The sequence below is a fragment of the Elephantulus edwardii genome, unplaced genomic scaffold (genome assembly GCF_000299155.1).
Source record: "Elephantulus edwardii isolate Elephantulus edwardi_28Jun2011 unplaced genomic scaffold, EleEdw1.0 scaffold00189, whole genome shotgun sequence".
NCBI lineage: Eukaryota > Metazoa > Chordata > Mammalia > Macroscelidea > Macroscelididae > Elephantulus > Elephantulus edwardii.
Genome location: NW_006399939.1, coordinates 1616804 through 1641787, shown reverse-complemented (window position 1 = coordinate 1641787; position 24984 = coordinate 1616804). Strand labels below are relative to the sequence as shown.

At 40.8% G+C, this 24984-nt stretch overlaps 1 protein-coding gene across 2 annotated transcripts in view; it reads right to left on the bottom strand.

The window, feature by feature from the left end:
- CKAP5 (cytoskeleton associated protein 5) overlaps positions 1-24984 on the bottom strand; it is a 116875-nt gene that overhangs the window by 91467 nt on the left and 424 nt on the right. The window lies entirely within an intron of this gene.

The following is a 24984-nucleotide window of genomic DNA, read 5'->3' as shown; positions in this document are numbered from 1 at the left end:
AGTGATCGGGAATGGCAAAGGATACACCGACAAAGGAGACTAATCAGAACTGACTTTGACAAGCACTGTGGCAATTGGACAATTAAAACAGACATTCGGATGGCGGGGAAGAAGAACAAACTGGGGAGGAGGGTAGAGAGAATGGTGCAGCAATGAAGGAATGAAAACCCAAAATCCCTGTAAATGTTCATTAAAACTAATAAAATTTAATAATAATAATAATAAAAAAGAATCTTCTTTCTCAATAACCAGCTATATCAATGATGACAGCATTCTAATTTTTACCTAGTTTTCATGAATTTTCCTACTAACAAACCATGAATGTCCTCATAGGGTTGAGCCTAGTACAAGTAAGATATGTATGCAAATAATCTTATAGGAAACATTATGTGGGAAAAGTTACAAACAAGGAAGAAATAGGGGTTATGTGTGTTCAACGATGAAATTGACCACCAGTGAATGATAGATAATCCAAAGGATGGAATTTCAACTCAATAATAAATTACTGGTAGGATATCTCAAAATAAACAGATGAAAAGGGGAATTATTTCAGGCTGAGAAAATAAAGTAGGAAAGTACTATGATCATGTTTCATTAGAATACTGAATGGCTCAAAACACTGGAATGTAAAAAAACACTAGAATGTAGGATCAAAATGGTAGACTAGAGTCAGATTCAAGACTAGAGTCATGAATATTAAGCTAAATAGCAGGTATTGCTCATGAACTAACAAAGGGAAGTGAGATATCTACATTCAGACAAATAAATCTATGTAGAATGAACTGGAGAGACAGAAAACAGACTTCACAGGAAATTATTTCAGTACTCAGGAGATGAACAGGAGTTGTAACTAGGTTTTGGCAACAGCAAGGGAAGGGTAGGTTGGGGAGATTGATGAAAAACACATTAAAGAGGTAATAAGAGGAGTAAGCCTTGTTATGTGCCATCAAGTCACCTGCGACTCATAGAGACCCTGACTCTGAAACTTGACCTATCCTGAGCCAGTCTCATTGTCTCTAACAGACCTAATCTTATTTCTCTAGTCAGTGTATCAATCCATCTCATCCTGGGTCTTCCTCTCCTGTGCTGTCCCTCCACTCTTCCAAGCATAATATCCCTCTACAAGGGTCTCTCCTGGCTATGTGCCCAAAGTATATGAGACAGAGCCTCAAAATCCTTGCCTCCAGGGAGCAACCTGGTTTCACCCTCTCCAGTATGGACCTCTTTTTCTGGCAGTCCATGGTATGTTCAACACTCTTTTCCAGCACCAGAAATCAAAGGCATTAATACTTCTATCACTTTTAGTTATCGTCCAGCTCTTGGATGCATAGCAAGTAACTAACTGCGAAGACCAAAGCCCGGATCAGGTGCACCTTAGTCTCCAGACTAACATCATTGCTCTTCAGTACTCCAGAAAAGTCTCTGACAGCAGATTTTCCCAATGCAATTTGTCTTCTGATTTCCTGACTGCCGGTGCCAAGAGTGTCTGATTGTGGAACAAGATGCTGAAGTTATCAACAACCTCAGTTTCTTCTCTGTCCATAATGAAGCTACTGATTGGCCCAGTGGTGAGAATCAGTTTTCTTGATTTTGAGCTTCAATCCATCCTGAAGACTACAGTTGTTGATCTTCTACAGCAAACGCCTCATGTCCTTCTTCAGTTTCAGTTTCAGCAAGCTAGGTTGTGACATCAGCATAATGCAAGTTGTTGATGAGTCTTCCTCCAATCCTGATCCCACATTCCTCCACATAAAGTCCAGCCTCTAGAATAATCTGTTCTGCATATAGACTGAAAAGGTATGGAGATAAGATACATCCCTGACACACATCTTTCTTGATTTTGAACCATGCAGTGTTTCCTTGCTTTGTTCTAACTACTCCTTCCTGGTCCAAGTATAGGTTTTGCATGAGCACAATTCAGTGTTCTGGTATTCCCATTCGTCTCAAGGTCAGTTACAATTTGTTGTGATCCATATAGTATGCATTTGTATGGTCAATGGAACACAGATAGGCATTCCTCTGGTACTCTCTGCTTTAAGCCACGATCTATCTAACATTGGCTATGATATCCTTAGTTCCACGGCCTGTTCTAAACCCAGCCTACACATCTGGCAGTTCTCTGCTGATGTAATGTTTCAGTTGTTTCTGGATAATCTTCAGCAGGATCTTGCTTGCATGTGATATTAGTGGTATCTGTGCTGAGTCACCTTTTTTTTTTTAAATGCTTTGGCAAATGAAAATGTGGGAATAGAATAAAGAGTCAAAGTGTCTCCAACCTAAGTGACTGGGAAAATGAAAGTTATTAATAGATAGAAAGAGTACATCAGAAGAAATTTCAGTTTGGTTGTTTTCTGAGAGTGAAAAAATATGGCACAGACAATGAACCACTAGCAGGGTTTGATTCCTTGAAAGTGAATATAATTACTTGTCAGTAGAGGGAAACATTACTGCTATTAATTTTAACTACATGAGTGTTATTTGCAATGCTTCATTTCGGTTAGTACCTACAACATATATTCAGATATTTCAAATATTCAACACTACACATGAGGCTCGACCCTAGTCTAAAATGGAGGCCAGCTAAAGTAGAAGTATTATAATCTTTTCTCATAGCTAAATTTAAAAATATTTTCCCCATAACAACAACAGAATGTATAAGAATGTATAATGTAAATAAAAACTTGTGTAAACACACACACACACACACACACACAAAATATTTTCCCAAGATCTCAACCAGTATACTAGAAAAAAGTTCATAAGTAATTGTTTCTTTCTGGACTCCAGGTTAAGAAATGTTTCCAAAGTTACACATAAAGGCATGGTTTAGGAACCCAAACTGTCTGAATTTTTAGTTCAGTGTTCAAATTTATCTATTAAACATGTCTTATATATGATTATAAAAAAGTAGTCTCCAATGATCTATACATTTTATAATTCATCAACTAGCTAAAAGTAACACACAGAGATCAATAAATATATGATCAATTTTGGAGCTGGACCTAGAATCTGCTTCAGTCTACCAATCCACTATTCTTTCTCATACTAGTTTCAAGAGTAGTGTCTTTATTTTAGATTTCTGTATTTTGAAAGATGACTATAGATCTACTAAACAAATTTGTTTAGCCTGGAAATAAGCTTCCATAATGCAACTGTTTTTATGGCAAACTCTCAGTCTTGACATACAAAAACTCTTCAGTACCAGAATACAAAAGATCTGTATCTGATTACCATTCCTGGACTCTCACTTTTGGCTAAGGGGATGCTACTGTAAAAGCACAGAATAAGATTGAGGAACATTTTTGTCCACTAAAAGAACAATCACTTTGAATAGCCAATCAGATGTATGATGGGCCAATCAAAGCTGAAACAACGCAGGCACATGCCCAGAAGTCTTTACTTAAATCATGCCTAAGAAGGACACCTGGATTAAAGATGCATAACAATTATGTAACTGTAATAGGAAATTTAAAATATTACTTGGCCAAGGCTAGATAAAATCTCTGCTCTTATTAGTTGGAGACAAAATGGTCGGTCTTTTCCTCTAATATAAAAAGTTTCACAGCTCCTAAGTATTTCCTATTAGTAAAGTCAACCCTCTTACTAGAGCATTCTTCAGGGAGCCAGAAAACTGAACTGCTTCTGCTGTAGGTTATCTCAACAAACTTGGATGTGCCTGTCCTCCTACTCCTGGATGCAGCCTCCCATATTTCTTTCTGAGAGAGGAAGAGTAGAGAGAGGTGTTCTCTTTCACATGCTGCCATTCATATCAGAATGAAAGAAGGTTAACTAGAATCTAATAGAGGATCACTGTAAATTTCTCCAAAAGGGAGAGGTGACACAAACATAGGCCTCTGGAGAGATGGAAATCTAAACCCAGCTGTGAATTAGGTCAACTTTCTGAGTTACTGCTCAATTGTACCGAGGTGGCTAAAAATCCAATGCTTACTCATCATGAGGCTACCTTGTTCTTCAAATCTCAAGCTAATGACCCAGGTGGGGCCCATGGCACTAAATCCAGTTCCACCTATTCAAAAGCTCAAATGAGTTAGTTATTCTCTGATAAAAACAATCCTCTCCTCATCCCAAGTAGGAACCAGGCTGGGATAAAGCCTGGAAGTGGGCACTGCTCTACCACTGCATTTCCAAACAAGCACCCTCCGCAGGCAGGCCACTGTCACCACCCAGAAGTAGAGCAGATGCCCAGGGCTTTAGCTCACTGAAGCCGGCATTGTTTACGCTTTTTCGCTGCCTTGGCCTCTGATAGGCCAGGAAAGTCCTCCGTACTGTCCACCAGGACTTCTGGCACTGGCACGGGCACGGGATGCTGGACCCTCGCCCGCCCACAGTTTGACACTTACGCTCCCAGGCAGGGAGGGGTCAAGGCCCTAAGGTCCGAGCAGGATCAGCAAGAACACCGGGGGCCGCGGCGGCATTGGTGCAGCGGGGCCGCTGGGAAACGCCTCCTCCGGGGGCGGGGCCCAGAGCGCGGCTGTCAGAGTGCAGCCTCACCCACAGCCCTCTTCCCGCACACACTGAAGGCTTAAAGGGCCCACGGCCCACTGCGTGCGCCTGGGCTTTGACAGGTAGACCTCAAGACACTGCTTCCAGCTCAGAGGATTTTTAAGGCAAATGAAACAGGGAAGACTTGATTCTGGTTGTATGGTTTTTTTTTTCTTTTTTTAATGTGTGCGTGATAACACAAGGTAATGTTCCAGAAACAAAGAAGATGACCACTTCCCACTATCACAATCCTAGACCAGTCTTCAAAAGGGGGGAGGGAGAGGATATTACTATAGGAAATAGCTAAATCATTAGAGTAAACTTCTATAGACTCTATTTTTTTATTATTATTAAATTTTATTAATTTTCATGAACATTTACAGAGATTTTGGGTTTTCATTCATTCATTGTTGCACTATTTTCTCTGCCCTCCTCCCCAGTTCGCTCTACTAATTCCATTCATCTTTCTTAGACCTGAACAATTACAGCAATCTTCAAGTGGCAAAGGGAAGAATTCTGGCCGTCTGTACTGCTTTACCTCACCTTTTCACCGGTTTTTCTCTTTTTCACAATATTCTTAGACAATAACAGAAGTTCGGAAGGAAGGCAATGGGGACAAACTAGAAAACTACATTAGCCCTTGGTAAGCAAAGAGACGATGAGAGACACAATTGATTAAGGGCTGGCCTCTTGACCAAAGAGTTGTCAATCAGAGAGGCACCTAGGAAGACTTGAAGATCTGCTTCTAAATGGTCATAGCCATAACGATGCATATGGGGACATTAAAAGTCAGAACTGATTTGGTTTTTACCTGTTATGCAGACAACACAACCATGATTGCACAAAGTGAAGAAGACGTAAAGCATTTGTTACAGGCCAAAGACTGATGCCTTCAATATAGATTACATCTCAGCATTAAGAAAACACCACCGGGCCAATAGGCAGCATCATGACAGAGAAAGGATTGAGATTGTTAACGAATTCATCTTGCTCATATCCACAATCAACACTCATGGCACCAGCAGTCATGAAATCAAAGGACACTTTGCACTGGGAAAATCTGCTGTCGAGGACCTCTCTGCAGAGTGCTAAAAATGCAATGATGTCAGTGTAAAGACTCTGGTGCATCTGACCGAGGCTATAGTCTTCTCAATTGCTTGCTATGCATCTGAGAGCTAGACAATGAGTAAGAATGATAGAAGAAGAATCAATATGTCTTTAAGTCTTGGTGCTGGAGAAAAGTATTGATCAAACCAGGTACTGCCAAGAAAACAACTAGGTCTTTCTTGGAGAGGGTGAAACCAGGTTGCTTACTGGAGACAAAGATTTTGAAGCTCCATCTCACATCTTTTGGGCATGTTGCCAGGAGGGACCAGTTCTTAAAGAACTTCATCATGCATGGAAGGTCAGTGCAGGAGAGGAGGACTGTGGATGAGATGGACTGACACTGTGACTGTGGCAATGAAGTCAGGTAAGGTTAGCTCAGTATAAGCAAGGTCCATAGGGTCATTATTAGTCACAGTGGACTCACCAGCACATAACAACAAAAAAATGAAACATGGTCTTTTAAAATTGGCCAGGGATTCATTACAGGTCTCTGTAGGTAAAGATATCCTGTATACAAACACAACTGTAAAGCAGTCACCTATTTTACTATGAAAAATTTTTGAGAAAACTGTATTGAGAAAACGGACATTGTATTTATATGTCAGGAAGCTCACTCTTGGTCTCTAAGACACACAGGTTTTCATTTTCTTTTAATAGAAGGAATTATTCTCAACCAGCTTTTGACTCCATTACACTGAAAGAGATTGATGTACTTATTAGCCTATGTTTCTTCATTTAATCCAGATGAATAAATTGGTCTTAATAAAACTACAGGAGTACCTGGGTGGTACAAATGGTAAAGACACTTGGTAGCTAACTAAAGAGAAGTGGTTTAAATCCACCCAGAGGAGACGAAGGAGAAAGGCTTGTCTGGCAATTTACTGCTAAAAATTCTGCTATTGAAATCTTATGGAGCACAATTCTACTTATAAAGATGCTCATGAGTCAGAATAGACACTTGGCTCCTTCCTAGTTCCCCAAAGCTTCAAGTCATTGTGTAGACTACAGCATGAAAATTAACTTAGTAAGGATAAAGACTATTAAGTATCCGGACATCTCTGAATCCGAACAGAAGTTCAAGTATGAAATTAGATTCCTAAGAAGAGAAAGACCTCTTTACTAGAGAACAAACCTACATCCTTATTCCGAGGGTCGTCATGAGTCAGAATCAACTCAATGGCAATGGGTGTGGTTTGCTGGTTTTAGAAAATTCTAGGCTAAGGCTGCCACAAAGAGAAATTAATTGTGACTAGAATAGTCGGATTTTGAAATGCCACAGAAGAATCTTACTCGAAGGTGCAACTGACTGTGAATGATACTTTTGAATTAGGTAATTAAGACTTTTTCATTATATCCCCAAAGTTATCACACTGTTGTGGAGATAATAGTTTACGGATTAACTTTCATTATTATTAGAGTGTGAATGCCTCAAGGGCAATGGGTGGAATGTATCTTAATTATCTTTTTCTCCAATTGTAAAATACAAAATAAGTGCTCAAAAAATATCAACACTTTTCTTATATAACATACTAGTGACCCAAGAATTCAGATAACTTGAATAAGCAGAATACAGCAATTTCATGTGCACATGAACACACACATTGGGTAATAACCCACTGCTGTGCTAATTAATGAATCAGAAAGAGAATAAAACCCACTAACTGTAATGCTTAGTCTCAGACATCAGAATTGAAAATTACTATTCCAGGGATTTCTATATTTTGTCCTTAATGTATAAGACATTTTATATAAATATTCCCAAAAATTTTCTGTAATTCTTAACTGCAAACATAGCATATCCTATTTTAGCTACTGGTTTTTCTTTTCCAGTAACACAATAAGATTACACTGTCAGTCAATATAATTCAATCAAATTCCTTAGTTGTTGCTGTTGTTATGTGCTGTCGAGTCGCCTGTGACTCATAGTGACCCTATGTACAAAAGCCCTAAACCCTGCTCTATCCTGTACCAATCTCACTGTCCCCGACACACCTACCCTCATTACACCAGTCTCCGAATCAATTTACCTCATAAAGGGTCTTCCCCTCCTGTGCTGTCCCTCTACTCTCCCAAGCATGGCATTCTTCTCCAAGGACTGGTCTCTCCTTACAACATGTCCAAAGTATGTCAGACAAAGCTTCAGAATCCTTGCCTCCAAGGAGCAGCCCAGTTTAACCCTTTCCAGGATGAACCTGTTCATTTTTTCTTAACCGTCCACGGTATATTCAATAATCTTCTCCAACACCACAGCTCAAAAGTAACTCATATGTAAGTTCAAGTTGAAGGAAAATGAAATCGATTCCACCGGAACCAAAATATGACTTTGAGTCTATCCTACCTGAATTTCAAAACCATCTCTGGAATAGACCTTGAGGCCTTGAACACCAATGAGAAAAGACCAGAGTTGTGGGAGGGTATCAAGAATATCATCCAGGAAGAGTACAAAAGGTCATTTCAAAGTCAGATGAGGAAGAAAAGACCAAAATGGATGTCAGAAGAGACTCTGAATATTGCACTAGAACACCAAGAAGCCAAAGCAGAGGGAAGAATTCAAGATATTAAAGAGCTGAACAGAAGATTTCAAAATATTACTGAGCTGGAGTCAGAAAATCAAAAGGGCCAAACTCACTTAGCATTTCTTTTATTTTTCCTTACCTCTCTCTCTCTCTCTTTTTTTTCTTTATTATTAATTTTAATGAAAGTTTACAGAGACTTTGGACTTTCATTCATTCATTGTTATACTTTTCTCCCTGACCACCTCTCCACCCATTTCACTCTTTTCTTTGAAAAGTAAAAGAATAATTCTTTCATTGTTATACAATCCCTCCCCCCTAAGTCCAGTCCACGATGCAGCCTTTGTTCTGGACTCTTGTCATGACAATAATATCTAATCATATTCAGGAGGCTCCTTGGAGGCAAGGATTCTGAGGCTCTGTCTAACATACTTTGGACATGTTGTAAGGAGGGAACAGTCCTTGGAGAGGGACATCATGCTTGGTAGGGTGGGACAGTGCAGGAGGGGAAAGCCCTCTATGAGGTGGATTGATTGACTAGGGTAACTGGCATGGGTGTATCGGAGACGGTGAGATTGGCACAGGACAGAGCCGAGTTTAGGACTGTTGTACATAGGGTCGCTATGAGTCGCAAGTGACTCGATGGCACATAACAACAACAACAACATAATATCCCTTTTAAACAGTTCTCTCCCTCACCTATTTCAATGCAGTATACATAATTTATCCCATCTTTCTCAGTCTCGTCCCAACCTTGACGTCAGTCCAGTTTCACAACAGCGGCACTATGCAGTATTTGTCCTTTTGTTACTAAGATATTTCACTCAGCGTAATGTCCTCCAGGGTCACTCATTTTGTATAATATTTCATGAGTTCCTTGTTTTCCAAAGCAGCATAGTATTCCATTGTGTGAATATATCACAGTTTCTCTGTCCATTTGTTTGTTGATGGGCACTTAAGTTGTTTCCAACTCTTTCTATTGTGAACAAAGCCATGATAAACATGGTGTGCATATATCTGCTTGGGTAGCAGTTATGGTTTCTTTGGGGTATATTCCCAGTAGTGGAATTGGCTCAGCATTCCTTAAGCTCAAGGATCTGAAGAACAAATTCAAACCTTAAGGTGCAATACAAAGGATGCTTTCGGCAGAATATTAAAATGATCTAAAAGTATTAAAAGAAGATGGAAAGAGTATACAGAGTCATTGTACCAAAAGGCATTGGTAGACACAGAAGAATTTAATCAAACAACATATGAGCAAGAGCCTATGGTGATGAAGGAAGAAGTTCAAGCTGCTTTGAAGGAACTGGCAAAAAATAAGCCCCAGGAATTGATGGTATACCAATTGAGATATTTCAACTAACAGATGCTGCCCTAGATGTGTTCACCAAGTTGTGTCAAGAAATCTGGAGGACAACCAATTGGCCAAATGACTGGAAGAGATCCATATTTGATCCCATTCCAAAGAAAGTTGATCCAACAGAGTGTGGAAATTATTGAATATCATTGATATCACATGCAAGCAAAATTCTGCTGAAGATTATCCAAAAATGACTGGAACAGCATATCAAGAGAGAACTGCCAGAAGTGCTAGCTGGGTTTCAAAGGGGCCATGGCACTAGGTAAATTGTAGCTAATGTTAGATGGATCTTGCCTGAAAGCAGGGAGTACCAGAAGAATGTCTATCTGTGTTTCATTGATTATGCAAAGGAATTTGACTGTGTGAATCAAAACAAACTGTGGCTGACACTGAGAAGAATGAGAATGCCAGAACATTTGATCATGCTAACGTGAAACCTATATTTGGACAAGGAGACAGTCATCAAACAGAGCAAGGAAACACTGTATGGTTCAATTCCTTAGTACAATCAAGTAAAATAGTTTAGAAAATAATTTTGATCCAAAAGCCCGAGATAATCCAAAACAAAACACTGCTACTAATACAGCTAATAGATACCTTTGAACTGCAGTGTTGGTAAAGAGTCCTGAATATCCCAGGAACTGCCAAAAGAACCAACCAACCCGTCTCAGAGGAAGTGCAACCAGAGTGCTCCTTAGAGACAATGCTGGTGAAATTTGTCTCACATACTTTGGACGTGTTATTAAGAAAAGCCAGTGCATAGGGGAAAATCATCAGGCCAGGAAAGGTCAGTGAGAGAGGAAGACCCTTAACAAGATCGGCTGACACACTCCAGTAAGAGTGGCAAAGTTTAACAGGGCAGCAAGTTATAGATGTTGGAGAGGATGTGGCGAGAAAGGAACTTTTAGACATTGTTGGTGAGATTATAAAGTGATGCAACCATTCTGGAAGGCAGTTTGGCGTTTCCTCAAAAAGCTGAACATAAAAATTCCATATGGTCCAGCTATTCTGATTCAAAATGTCCCATGCCATTCTATCTCATTTCATCAATACCTAATATGTAAATTTTTATGAGTTCCATTTCTTTCTTAATGATGCCCAGTTTTCCCACATCCATGCTTCTCACATTCCACGTTCCAATCATTAGTGTCTACTTTCAACCGCTGTTCCTTCTTTGTGTTTCCATATTTGAGGGCTCAGCCTCAGTTGCCATATCTAAGTGTGCTCTACTGTACGTAGGGTTTTCGAACCTGTTATTTCACAAGTAGATGGCCAACGTTTCTTCCCAGTCTGCCTTAATTTGGATGCTTACCTTTAGAGCAATATCTGACAGACAAGCATTTTACTGAAAGGAGCAGAGGAAAGACACTTCCCCCTGACAGAAGTAATCAATGGATTCAGTGTTGCCTCCCTATCCCCTTCTCTTTCCCTGCTCCCATCAGCATCCCCTTCCCTCCTGCCTACCTCACCTAGCACCTCCCTTCCCCCACCCAACTCTTGGCCAGGCCTTGAGTCATTTCTTTGATGCCTTGATCCTCACTCTGCTGATCTCTCACACTGCTGCCTATCTTGAATTCAGGAGTCTCTAGGTGCAGGGAAGGACTTTTGTCTGAGGCAATACTGGGGAAAGGTTCTTGCCCTTGAGTTTGTTGTTGGTGTGTACCAGCAAGTAGGAAATGACCCATAGCTGACTCTCCAGTGTCCATCTTTCTCCTCTGGAATTGCTGGTGGATTCAAACCATGTACCTTTGCATTGGCAGCTCAATTTCTTACCACTAAGGCACCAGAGTTGTATGTATACAGGCCTAAAAGAAGACACTCAAGTAGCATGGTGTGGTCTTGGTTTCTAATACCATTCTCCAATAGAAGCAACCAAAGTTCCAAAGACAAATGGTTGATTCTAGATTGAAGCAAGAAATAAAGACAGCAGCATGAGCCTTCTAGTGTCAAAAAGTAGAGAATTCTCTCTCTCTCTCTCTCTCTCACACACACACGATTATTCAGACAGAAACAGGAGTCAATTGATAAAGTTCTCCCAATGGCAAAAGCCAGAACAAGTTGAACAAAACAAACAGTACTACAGTATAACCCAAAGTATAAAACAAAGTATAAAAAAAGTATAAAACAAATTATTTACATTTGTTATAAATCAAATCCAAAGAAGGGTGACCCAACAGAGTATGGAAATTATAGAACAATATCATTGATTTCACATGCAAGCAAGCTTCTGCTGAAGATTATCCAAAAACTACTGGAACAGCACATCAGCAGAGAACTGCCAGAAGTCCAGGCTGGGTTTAGAAGGGGTCATGGTACTAGGGATATTGTAGCTAATTTTAGGTGGATCTTACCTGAAAGCAGGGAATACCAGAGGAATGTCTGTGTTTCATTGATTATGCAAAGGTGTTTGACTGTGTGGATCATAACAAACTGTGGCTGACTCTGAGAAGAATGGGAATCCCAGAACACTTGATCGTGCTAATGAGAAACCTATTATTTGAACCAAGCATAGTCAGAACAGAGCAAAGAAACACTGCATGGTTCAAAATTGGGAAGTGTAGATGACAGGGATGTGTTCTCTCTCCATACCTTTTCAACCTATATGCAGAACAGACTATCTAAGAGGCTGGGCTCTATGAGAAGTGTGGCATCAGGATTGGTGAAAGATCTATCAACAATCTGTGTTATGCAGATGATACAACCCTGCTTGCTGAAACGGAAGAGGATCTGAAGCGCTTGCTGCAGAGGGTCAAGGACTGCAGCTTTCAATATGGATTGAGGTTCAGTATCAAGAAGACAAAGATTCTCACCATTGGACCAATTGGCAGCATCAGGATGGATGGTGAAGAGACTGAGATTGTTCACAGCTTTAGTTTGCTTGGCTCCACAGTCAACACTCTTGTCACTAGCAGCCAGGAAATTAAATGACTTATTACGATGGGTAAGTCTGCTGTTAGGGGCCTCTCCAAAGTACTGAAGAACAATGGTGTCACTCTGGAAACTAAGGTGTGCCTGATACAGGCCATAGTCTTTGCAATCATTTGTTATGCATCAGAGAGTTGAACAATGACTAGGGAGGATAGAAGGAGAATTGATGCCTTTGAGCTGTGGTGCTGGAAAAGAGTATTGAATATACCATGGACTACTAAGAAAACAAACAGGTTCATCCTGGAGAGGGTTAAACTGGGCTGCTCCTTGGAAGCAAGGATTCTGAAGCTTTGTCTGACATAATATGGACATGCTGCAAGGAGGGACCGGTCCTTGGAGAGGGACATCATGCTTGTGAGGGTGGAGGTATAGCACAGGAGGTGAAGACCCTCTATGAGGTGGACTGATTCAGTGACTGGGGTGACCGAGGTGGGTGTGTCAGAGACAGTGAGATAAGCACAGGACAGAGCAGGGTTTAGGGTTGTTGTACACAGGGTCGCTTTGAGTCGCAAGTGACTTGATGGCACATAACAACAACAACAACGACAACATCATAAATTACATACAAACTCTCTTATAAATGTACAGAAATTATGTTAATCATAGAACAGAGTTCAGGTGTTTTGTGCAAAGCTTACTCTGAGTCACATTCGACTCAACACTTAACCACAGCTAAATGAGACTAGTGCTGTTATATCTAGAGGAACATCCTTCCACTTCGCACATCACTCTTTGTCAATGGGCCATGGGGATATCATATACCAGAATGGTTTCCCATCGTGGACAGTGTTTGGTGGAGCTCCCAGTTGTAAAAAAGGTTGGGAAGCAGGAGTGTCATCCACTTCCTAAACCACATGCCTTTGGAAACTCTATGAACTTGGAGAAACAATGATTAACTATGGGAAGGCCTTAGGTATTCTGTTCATAGAGTTGCTATGAGTCAACCTCGACTCAATGGCAATCCACAACAACATAAAACAAATATCCTATAATCCACCTTAATATAATTTCGTAAATTAGTAAATGCAGATAAGATTAATCTTCTTTGAAAAACAATTCCAAATAAACTATGGAATACGTCACGCTCTTAAAAAAAAGGAGAGAGAATAACAGTATGTAAAGTGGAAGGCACAGTAACTTTATAGAAAAGAAGCATGATAAACACTAGCTAGGTTAAAAAAAGTATCAGTAGTCAAATTATGTTGCTAGTATGTCTTGAAAATAGATCTTGAGAAGAAAATCAGATAAATTCAAAGTTAGTTTCTCAAAGTATGGAACATAGATCATACGCCCCAGAAACCCAATCCAAAAACTGTATACCAATGTTCACCGCAGCACTTTCCACAACAGTCAAAAGGTGGAAACAACCAAAATGTCCATTAACAGATGAATGAATGAATCAGCAAAATGCGTTATATACATACATACAATGGAATATTCTATTTCTCAGTAATATAAGTCACGTCCTGATGCATGCCACAAAACAGATGACCCTGGAAAACATTATGATGAGTGATATGTCAGTCAGAAAGGGGTAAACACTGTAGTATTTCACTTTTATGAAATAAGCAATTATACAAAACTAAAACATATTAATGGTTTCTAGAGGTAAGACACTGCTGATGGGGCTTAAGAGTGCTGAGTTCATGTTGTAAATAGAGTAATTTGGAAAAGGGTATATTTATAATGGTTTCAGAGACTGCTACAGTGCCACTAAATTATACATGTAAAATTGTTGCATTAGTATATGTTTTATTACATATATTTTCAAAACATATACGTGTACCTTTCAACATCAGACCAGAAAAACTAGATGATGCCAGGTTACCTCTACTGACCTCTCTGAAAAAGATCACAATAGACAGTTTCTGATAATAGGTAAAAAATGTGGGAGAACACTCAAAACTAGGGGAGAAATCAAGCTTACTGGTCTGAGACTGGTAGAACCCCAGAGACTACAGCCTTAAATCACTCTTCAAGCCCAGAGGTAAAATCTGGTTGTTGTTATGTGCCTTCAGTCGCTTGAGACTCACAGCACTTGCAACTCATAGCAACCCTATGAACAACAGCTCTGAACCAGGCTCTATCCTAAGCCAACCTTATTGCCTGACACACCTACCCTCTTTATCCCAGTCACTGAGTCAATCCTTGACACTGAGGGATCCTTCTCACTCAAGGTCTTCCTCTCCTGCGCTGTCCCTCCACCCTCTGAAGCCTGATGTCCCTCTCTAAGGACTGGTTCCTCCTTGCAACATGACCAAAGTTTGTCAGACAAAACTGCAGAATCCTTGCCTCCAAGGAGAACCCTGATTTCATCCTCTCTAGGTCAAATCTGTTTGTTCTCCTGGCAGTCCATGGTATATGGAACACTTTTCTCCAACACCATAGCTCAAAGGCATCAATTCTCCTTCTATCATCCCTAGTCACTGTCCAGCTTTCTGATGCATAGAATGTAAGTGCAAAGACCATGTCCTGGACCAGGGGCAATTTAGTCTCCAAAGTGACATTGTTGCTCTTCAGTACTTTGGAGAGATCTCTGACAGCCGACTTTCCCAATGTAATTCGTCTTTTGATTTCCTGGCTGTTGGTACCAAGAATGTTGTTTGTGAAGCCAAGCAAACTGAAGCCATTAACAATCTCAAATCAATTCAGTCTATCGTGAGACTGCCAATCGGCCCAGTGGTGAGAATCTTGTTTTTTAAATGGCACATTCCTACTCAGAGAGCCCAGTCTCCCAGATGATCGCAAAGAAAATTTCAAAGGGCAGCGTGGGAAGACAAAGTAAAGTATTACAATGAAATGTGCAAAGAGCAGGAGTCAGAAAATCAAAAGAGCTGAACTCACTTGGCCTTTCTTACACTGAAGGAACCAAAGAACAATTCAAGCCTTGAGTTGCAATAGTTAAGGATTCTTTGGGCAAAATATTAAATGATCCAGGAAGCATTCAAAGAAGATGGAAGGAGTATACAGAGTCACTGTACCAAAAGGAATTGGCTGACACAGAAGAATTTCATGAAACAACATATGAGCAAGAGCCTGTGATGAAGGAAGAAATTCAAGCTACTCTGAAGGAACTAGTAAAAAAGAAGGCCCCGGGAACTGATGGCATATCAACTTATATATATCAACAGACACTGCCTTGGAGGCGCTCACAAAGTTCTGCCAAGAAATCTGAAGGACATCCACCTGGCCAGCTGACTGGAAGAGATCCATATTTGTTCCCATTCCAAAGACAGGTGACCAGAGTGCGGAAATTATCAAACAGTATCACTAATATCACAAGCAAGCAAGATTCAGCTGAAAATTATCCAAAAACAACTGGAACAGCACATCAACAGAGAACAACCACGTGTGCAGGCTGGGTTTAGAAGAGGCTGTGGTACTAAGGATATTATAACTAATGGCTATGATCTTGGCTGAAAGCAGACAGCACCACAGGAATGTCTGCCTGTGCTTATTGACTAGGCAAAGGCATTGTGGATCACAACAAACTGTGGCTGACTGAGAAGAATGAGAATCCCAGAACACTTGATTTCATTTATGGGAACCTTGTACTTGTACCAGGAGGCAGTCATCAGAACAGAGCAAGAAAACACTGCACGGTTCAAAGTAGGGAAAGGTGTAACCCAAGGATGTGTTCTATCTCCATATCTTTTCAGTCTATACAAAGTCAAACAATAGAGTGGGTTCTAAGAAGCATCTGCCTAAGGATAAAGTTCAGAGGGCAGGAAAGCTTAAAAAAGAAGGGTGACCTATGACAACAGCCCACAGCCCAGAATAAGAGGTACACTGCAAAGAGGACTGAAGGGTGGGGGGAGGGAGTTAATTGTGCAACAGTGAACAGATATTAAAAAAACACACACTTGAACTGGGGGAGGGGGGAGAGAGGGAGAAGGTGTAAAATGTTCAACAATGAATGAATGAAAATCTAAATTTTCTTCAAACTTTTGTTAAAATCACAATTAAATCTTATTTAAAAAAAGAAGAGTGAATGGAAATGGGAAGAACAAGGAAGAAGTGAGAAGAGTGTCATTACTGTGTGGGGATTATAATTAACATTACAAAACATAACGTGTATGTATTGATGAATGGAAAACTTGCTTTGTAAAATTTCGCTAAAATAAGAATATTTTTTTTATTATTTCAAAAGAGGACACCCTACAACATATCTCATTAATATTTCTAAAAATTCTCAGGGTAATTAAAAATAAGGAAAAGCCAAGTTATCACAATCAAAAGAAGCCCAAAGAGAAACAATACAATAAAAAGTGGTGTACTAGAGGGATTCTGAATAGGAAATGGGGTTATGTAAAAACTAAGGAAATATGAATAACCTATAAATAATAAAAATGTATCAATAATGGCTTACTAATTGTGCCAAGTGTACTATCCTAGTATAAAACACTAATAACCAGGAATCTGTATGTGTAGCAGTGAAGAGTATCTGGGACCCCTACTCTGTTTACACAAAAGCCTCCTGGTCCAGGTGTAAGTTCTGCATGAGCACAATTAAGTGCTCTGGGACACCCATTCTTTTTTTTTTTAAGCTGTTGCAAAAAGCTTTATTGTTCCATTTGGCCCAAGGTTTGGGCTAGGGGCTTCTGGATGGATAAGATTCTACACTAAGGTGGGAAAGAGAAGCTTGATGCTAATGGCAGGGGGATGCAGAGGTAGCCCCCGCAGGACCCTCAAAGCCCCTAGTCAAGCTTAAGGGTGAGATGCTTAAAGAGATACTCGCCAAGCCCAGCCTGGGACCACCCAGTCTTCTAATGTAGGTCAGATGGTCAACCATCTTCTCTCAGTTACACTTCTTCATCCAGGAAGTAGTTCTTTGTCTGACATTCATCCAGGAAGTTACAGAGATGGGGGTCTGTGTGGGCAGAACCCACAGAGTACAAACCCAGAAGGGTTTTGCCCCAGTCATCCTGGGATGGATTCTGCATATCTTGAAAGAGGACACAGCCAGCCGCCATGCTGGTTTTGCAGCTTCAAAAGCCATCTGCGCCCACGCAGTTCTCCTTTGCCAACTCGCCAAAGAAGTATCCACACCTTCCAAAGTCACATCATCTCAGTCAAAATCAAAACTCAGACAGAGGTAGGTGTAAGAGGCCCTCATGTGCACATTGACCAGACAGTTGATGCCGGCCTCTGCTTCAGGGGAATAATTTTGATGGATCTGAGAGCTCATAGAGTTTAGGTTTGGGGGCTAACAAAAAAAAAAAACCACACAAAAAAAACACAACAGAAAAACAAACAAACCACAACAAAAAATGGTGTTAGCTGGTCCCAAAAATAGGAGATGGCTAAGTCACTGGGTGAGTTTCATTCAAACACTGTTGAACCAAGAGAAAGATCCACAGGACCACTCGGGAACTGACACCCATTCTTTCTAATGTCAGCCACAACTTATTATGATCCACAGAGTCAATTGCCTTTGCATAGTCAATAAAGCACAAACAGACATTCTTCCAGTATTCTTTACTTTCATTCAGGTCCTCCATCTGACAAAAGCAATGATATCCCTGGTGCCATGGCCTCTTCTAAATCCCATTTGAACTTCTAGCAGTTCCTTATCTATGGACTGTTTTAACCATTTTTGAACAATCTTCAGCAGCATTTTGCTTGCATGTGACATTAATTATATTGTTCAATAGTTTCCACATTCAGTTGGATCACCTTTCTTGGGAATGGGAACAAATATGGACTTCTTCCAATCCATTGGTCAGACAGCTATCCTCCAAATTTCCTGGTATAGACTAGTGAGTGCATCAAAGGTTACATCAATCTATGAAGAGGAATGTGGCATCAGGATCAGAGGGAGACTGATACAACCTTGCTTGCTGAAAGTGAGGAGGACTCAAAGCACTCATTGCAGAGGAGCAAGGATCATAGACTTAAGTATGGATTGCATCTCAATGTCAAGAAAACAAAGATTCTTACCATTCGACCAACAGGCAACATCATTATGGATGGAGAAGAGAGTGAAACTGTCAACAACTTCATCTTATCTGGATCCATAATTAACACCCTTGGTACCAGCAGTCAGCAAATAAGGAGACACATTCAACTGTTAAAGTCTATAGTTAGGGACCTCTCCAAATTGTTAAGGAGTAATGATATCAATTTGAGGACTAAAATGTGTCTGAGTCAGGCTACGGTCTTTCCAATCACTTGCTATGCATCTGAGAGCTGGACAACGAATAAGGATGACAGAAGAACAATTATTGCCTTTGAGGTATGGTGTTGGAGAAGAGCACTGAACATCCCATGGACGTCCAAAAGAACAAATATGTCTTGGAGAAGGTGCAGCCAGAGTGCTCTTTGGAGGCAAGAATGATGAGGCTTTGCCTCATACTTTGGGCTTGTTGCTAGGAGGGGATATTCCTTGGAGAGGGACATAATGCTTGGAAGGATGGAGAGTTGGTGAAAGAGGGGAAGACCCTTGACCAGGCAGACTGACATGGTGACTTGCAACAGGCTCTAGTGTGTCAGAAAGTGTGAAGATAGCGCAGGATAGGACAGGATTCTGATGTGTTGTGCACAGAATCAGACACAGCTGACCCTCCAGAGGTTTTCGAAGGCAGTAATCACAAGGAAGGAGGCTGTCCATCCTTCTCCCATGAAGAAGCTGGTGGATTTGAACGACGTGCCTTTGGGACTGCAGCGTAGATTCTTACCACTAGGCCACCAGAAAAGCTATAAAACATTTGAAGAAATCTGAATACAGATTATGTTTTATTTATCATGAAATTAATATTATTACATCTGATAATGGCATTGGGGGTAGTTAAGAGAATGCCCTTATTCTTAGAAGCCTGCTAAAAAACTTGAGAGATGAACTCTCCTGATTATCTTCAATTCCTTTTTAAAATGCTTAGAGTAGGAAAGTATATATGGATACATGCATACTCTGTATGGAGATATAAAGCTAATACGATAAAATAATGGGCTCAAGTGTGTCAGTGATGATGATGGCATAGGACAGGGTTCAGATTCGTTGTTCACAGACCGGCTATGAGTCACACTTGACTGGACTGAGTAAAAAGTAGGGAGTTCTGGAAAGTAGTCCTTAATGATGATTTGCACTGCCAAACAAAAGACTGTTACATCTCCAGTGGTTCAAACTCACTAGCCCAGAAGAAAAGTAGCTTGTCTCCTGTAACAATTGTTTTGAAAACCTGATGGAGGATCACTGTAAGCTGGAAACACCTAAATGGCAGCAACAGTTTTAAGTAAAAAGTATGAGATGAATTCTTGATATTCTGCTTTCCATTTTTCTGTTGTGAAGCGCCACTGAGTCTCATTCGACTCATAGATGTGACTTAGTGACTCTATAAACAATACTTCTGCACTCTGTCCCATCCTGTGCCATTCTAATCATCTCCTACACACTTGAGTCACTGTATCAATCCATCTCACTGGGGGTGTTCCTCTTCTTCACTGACCCTCCACCTTTCCAACCATGATGCCCCTTTTCAAAGAACAGTCTCTCCCAACATGCCCAAAGTATGTGTGATGAAGGGCTACCATCCTTGACAAAGAAGAAGAGACCTACAATGAATATGGATGACAGAAGAATTGATGCTTTTTACCTGTGGTTTTGGAGAACAGTAATGAAGAGCTCATGGTCTGAAGAAAAAACCAACGAACCAACAAACCATCAGATATGTCTCAAAGAAGGTACAGTTAGAGTGCTCCTTGGAAACAAGGATGATAAAGCTTTGTCTTACATTCTTTGGGCACGTTGCTAGGAGAAGTCATTCCTTGGGGAGGATATCATGCTTGGAAAGGTAGAAAGGCAACGACGGAGAGGAACACCCTCAGTGAGATGGACTGATACCTTCAACTAGGTGGACTGACACAGGGACTGTAGCAACGGACTCACATGTGTCAGAGATTGTGAGGATGGCACAGAAGAGGACAGGACTGAGATCTTTTATTCATGGGATTGCTATGAGTCATACTCGACTTGACAGCACCTAACAATAACCCAGGTTATAGTCAGGGTGCTCCTTAAGAGATGAGGCTGGAGAGACTTTATCTCACATTCTTCTCACATGTTAACAGGAGGGATCAATCCTTAAGAAGGTTTCATGCTTTAAAAACTGGAGTGTAAGCAAAAAAGAGAAAGGATTTAAAATGGGTTTAAGCATAATGAAGATTCTGAGGAGAATGTCAGTCTCCTGGAAGAAGGACATCATTCTAGGAAGAGTGGAGGGACACAGCAGGAGAGGAAGACCCCAGATGAGATGGACTGGCACAGTAACTGGGGTAATGGGGGTAGATGTGTTGGAGTCAGTGAGACTGGCTCAGGATAGGGCTACATAGGGCCACTAAGAGTCAAAGGCAATTTGATGGCACATAACAACAACATGCTTTATGAAGAACATGGCATAAGGATCAGAGGAAGGCTTGTCAACAACCTGTGTTATAAAGACGACACAATTTTGCTTGCAGAATGTTAGAAGGACCTGAAATGCTTGCTGCAAAAGACCAAGGACTATAGTCTTTACTATGGATTGCATCTCAACATCAAGAAGACAAAAATTCTCACCACTGGACCATCAGGCAACATCATGATAGATGGAGAAAAGATTGAAACTGTCAACAACTTCTTATTACTTGGATCCACAATCAACACCCTTGTTACCAGCAGTCAGGAGATCAGGAGACATATTTCATGAATCGAGAATGTCTGCTGTCAGACACCTCTCCGAAGTCCTTAAGAGCAAAGATGTCAGTTTAAAGGCCAAGGTGTGCCTGATTCAAGCCATGGTCTTTTCAATCACTTGCTATGCATCTGAAAGCTAGACAGGGAATAATGATGACAGAAGAACTGATGTCTTTAAGTTGTAGTGTCAGAGAAGAGTATGAATATTCCACTGGCTGTCAAAAGAACAAATCTGTCTCGGAAAAGGTTCAGCCAGAATGCTCTTTAGAAACAACGATGGTGAAGCTCTGTCTCATCTACTTTCGGCATGAGGTTAGAAGGGGCTATTCCTTGGAAAGGTACATCATGCTTGAAAAGGTGGAGGATCAGCAAAAGACAGGATGCCCCTCAACGAGATGAACTAACATAGACACTGCAGCAATGGACTCAAGTATGTCAGAGATAATAAGGATGGCACAGGATAGGACAGGGTTCTGACCTCCTGTTTACAGGGCTGCTACTCAACTCAATGGCAAATAATAACAATGCTATGAGGGATCTCTGGCGGCCTAGTGGTAAGGATCTACACTTCTGAGTTCACCAGCCACTCCAAGGGATAAAGATGGGCAACATCCTCCTATGCAATTACACTGTCTCTGAAAACTCACTGGAGGGTCAACTATGCGTCGGTTCTGACTCGATAGTACACAACAATGACAGTACTATGAATCAGAGTCAACTTTCAACAGCACTTAACAACCACCACCAAATTGCCACAAATAGAAAATTATCCTTTTCCAAGTCTTTTCGCAAAGATTTTCTAAATTAACCTATTGAAACATTGCTCACATGTAACCTAACACAATCACTCTGGTGGCCTAGCAGTAAGAAGCTGTGCTGCAATGCCAAAGGCATGCAGTTCAAACTCACCAGCTACTCCATGGGAGGATAGACTCTCTCCTCACATGCTGTTTACTGCCTCGGAAAAATCTACTGGAGGGTCAGCTATGAGTCAATTCCGACTTGACAGCACAAAACAACAATAAGAGAGAACACTATGCTAGTTGTGCCTAATTTTGTTCAAGTTATTTTTTGAGCATCTACTTTGTTCCAAGCATTATTTGAGGCACTGAGGTTCCAAGACATGGGGTGGGGGGGTGGGGGTGGGGATCTGTGCTATTCTTTCATGGTGATGAAATCAGACAATATATGAGCAAGTAATAAATACCTGCCTAATAATAAATGTTATGAAATAAAAAAAGACAATGAGGTAAGAGTGCTTACGAGGGCTACTCTAACTGAAAACTTAGAAAATGTCTTTAAGATGACATTTGAGAGGAGACCTGACAATTGAGGTGGAAAGTGCCAGGCAGGGAACAGAATACACAAAGGCCAAAAGGAAAAAAAAACCCTTACTGTTTAAGGTAAATTCAGTATGTAAAGTTAACTTCCCTAATAAAAACCAAACCTCTTGCTGTCAAGTTGATTCCAACTCACTGTGACCCTTTAAAATGGAGCAGAATGGCCTGGTTTCCCTAGCTGTAAACTTTGCAGAATCAAATTATCCTGTCTTCCTCTAGCAGAGTGACTGATGAGTTTAAACCAATGACTGGTCTTTCAGTTAGCAGCAGAGTCGGGGATACTGTGAGTTTCAGTCAACTCAACATCAAACAACTGCTCTGACAGGACTGAGTAACAGATTCTCAACTCTGGAATAAAGAATACCAGAAACCCTTAAGAATTGTCTTTTCAACAATGACCACCAGTGTCTCAATTTTGTTTTCTTTCCAAGTCCCCATCAGCTGTAGACATACTGTTAACAATGTATCTTAAAAGTTCCTTCCCCTTTCCCTCTAAAACCTACCATGCTTGACAAGCATGTATCCTCATGTTTCTAAGTAGTTGGGGGAATGGGGGAGTGAGGATTGGACTGGTTATATACAGAAATTGTTCCTGAGCTGTCCTTAGCAGATCTCACTACTACATATAGTATAACTCAGCAAAGGTGCTAGAGACTAACTAACTTGGGTTCAAATTCAGTTCTATCCCTCCACTGTATGATCTTGAGTAAATTGCATAATTTCATTTCTCATCTATAAAATGTAGTTTGTTGTGAGAATTAAAAAAAGACAGTGATATACAAATGTGTGTCCAATAAATGTTAGCTAGTATTAATAGATGCTATCTGAGAAGCTATTTTGGTCAAGGACCAGAACTGAGCCACTGGGATTATAAAAATTACAATTTGCTACAGCTAAATTGTTAGGGAGATAAAACTGGGAAACTTCCTTATGTCTGAGGGTTTTCTTTTTCTTGTATTGCCAGAACCTAAACAGTATGTAATACATAGTAGGTATCAACTCTGTATTTGTCAAATGAATGAGACTCCACTAAATCAAAAAAGGAAAAGAAAGTCTAGCCTCACTCCAAGACTTTGTACATTATCCTAAGACACTGCTAACGATGTTTGTTATTTGTAACTGCTTCTCCAAAACCTAGAACAATCTTAATTATAATATTATAAGATAAAATATTAAGGGATTCAAATTCATTATAGTTAAAACTTTGCTGCTAAATCTGAGTTGTCAATTATAGACAGCTTTAGCTGTGATGCACTGCTAACCAAAGGTATGCCTCTGGTAATTTGAATCCAATGGGGTCTCTAAGGGACAAAGATGGGCCATCTCCTCCCATGCAATTTACAGCCTCCAAAAACCTCTGGGAAGCTCATCTATTATGAGTGGTTCCAAAGCAACGACAATCAGATTGAGACTATTCATAACTGCAGACCAAAACGTTTAAAGTAATAAAGATTAAAATAGAAGACATTCAGTCTACTGTTATAGACTACATCTGCTTGCTACTGTCTAAATCATAACCTGTGTCAAAACAAGATCTTTCCGTCCCTACATATTTGCAAGCCACTGTGTCTCAAAAGTGCAAAATAACTTATTTCACCTTCCTCCACATCATTAAATTTTAGAAAACACTGCATTTTGTCTAGTGACCTAAGAAAAACCAATTTCTTTTACAACTGCTTAAAAGTTTCGAAAGACTTGTAACTTGATTATTGTCATCTACTATTCTTGAGGTTTAAAAAAAAAAGGACTTTTCGGAGGTATGAAAATGGAGATGGAGCTCACCTTTCTAAATATGAGTTTTCAATTACTATAATTAGTCATAAAATAAGACAGGCAGCATTTCTGGGCCAAGACTTGATGCCTTGGATCCCCCCGAGAATTAAACTAGAGCTGTGCACATATTTGGGGCAAGTCCTGCAAAAACCATTTCAGCACGTTATTGATGCTGAATGAATAACTTTATTGTCAAGATTCAGCAGCGTGAATGTATTTGCTAACACAAAGTAGACACTCTGGCAACACCACTTTCCTCATCGTCTATCCCAGACACAAAACGGGATGCACTGAAATCCCGACTGACAGTCAGCTCGGGGGAGGGGGGGGCTAGGGAACATCTCATCGGCCCGTAAAAAGGACTAAAAAGTACGAGTCTAGTTTACCAAGGACCCCCCCCCACCCCCAACACAAAAACACACACACACTCTCTCCTGAAGATGCAAGGCCAGCGCAGCCTACCTCGCCCGCTATTGTACTGGTACCCTCACCATTCAAAACTACAAAGACACCTGAATTCTACCGGCACCTTTTGCAAGGCTGAGCCTCCCGCCTTAGAGAAAGCCGGGCGGAACATGAGCGCGGTGGGTGATCGGAATCGTGGCGATCGCAGCGAGCCGAGCGGGGCACAGGCGCGCCACCGGGCCCCGATACGCCACCCCGGCCTCGCCCCCCGGCGGCTGGGCCCTCCGCAACCGCCGCGGCTTCCGCAGGCTCTCATTCATTCATTCATTTGACAATGACGCGAGCGCCGCGAGCGCAGGGCCGGCCGGCAGGGCCCCCGCCCCA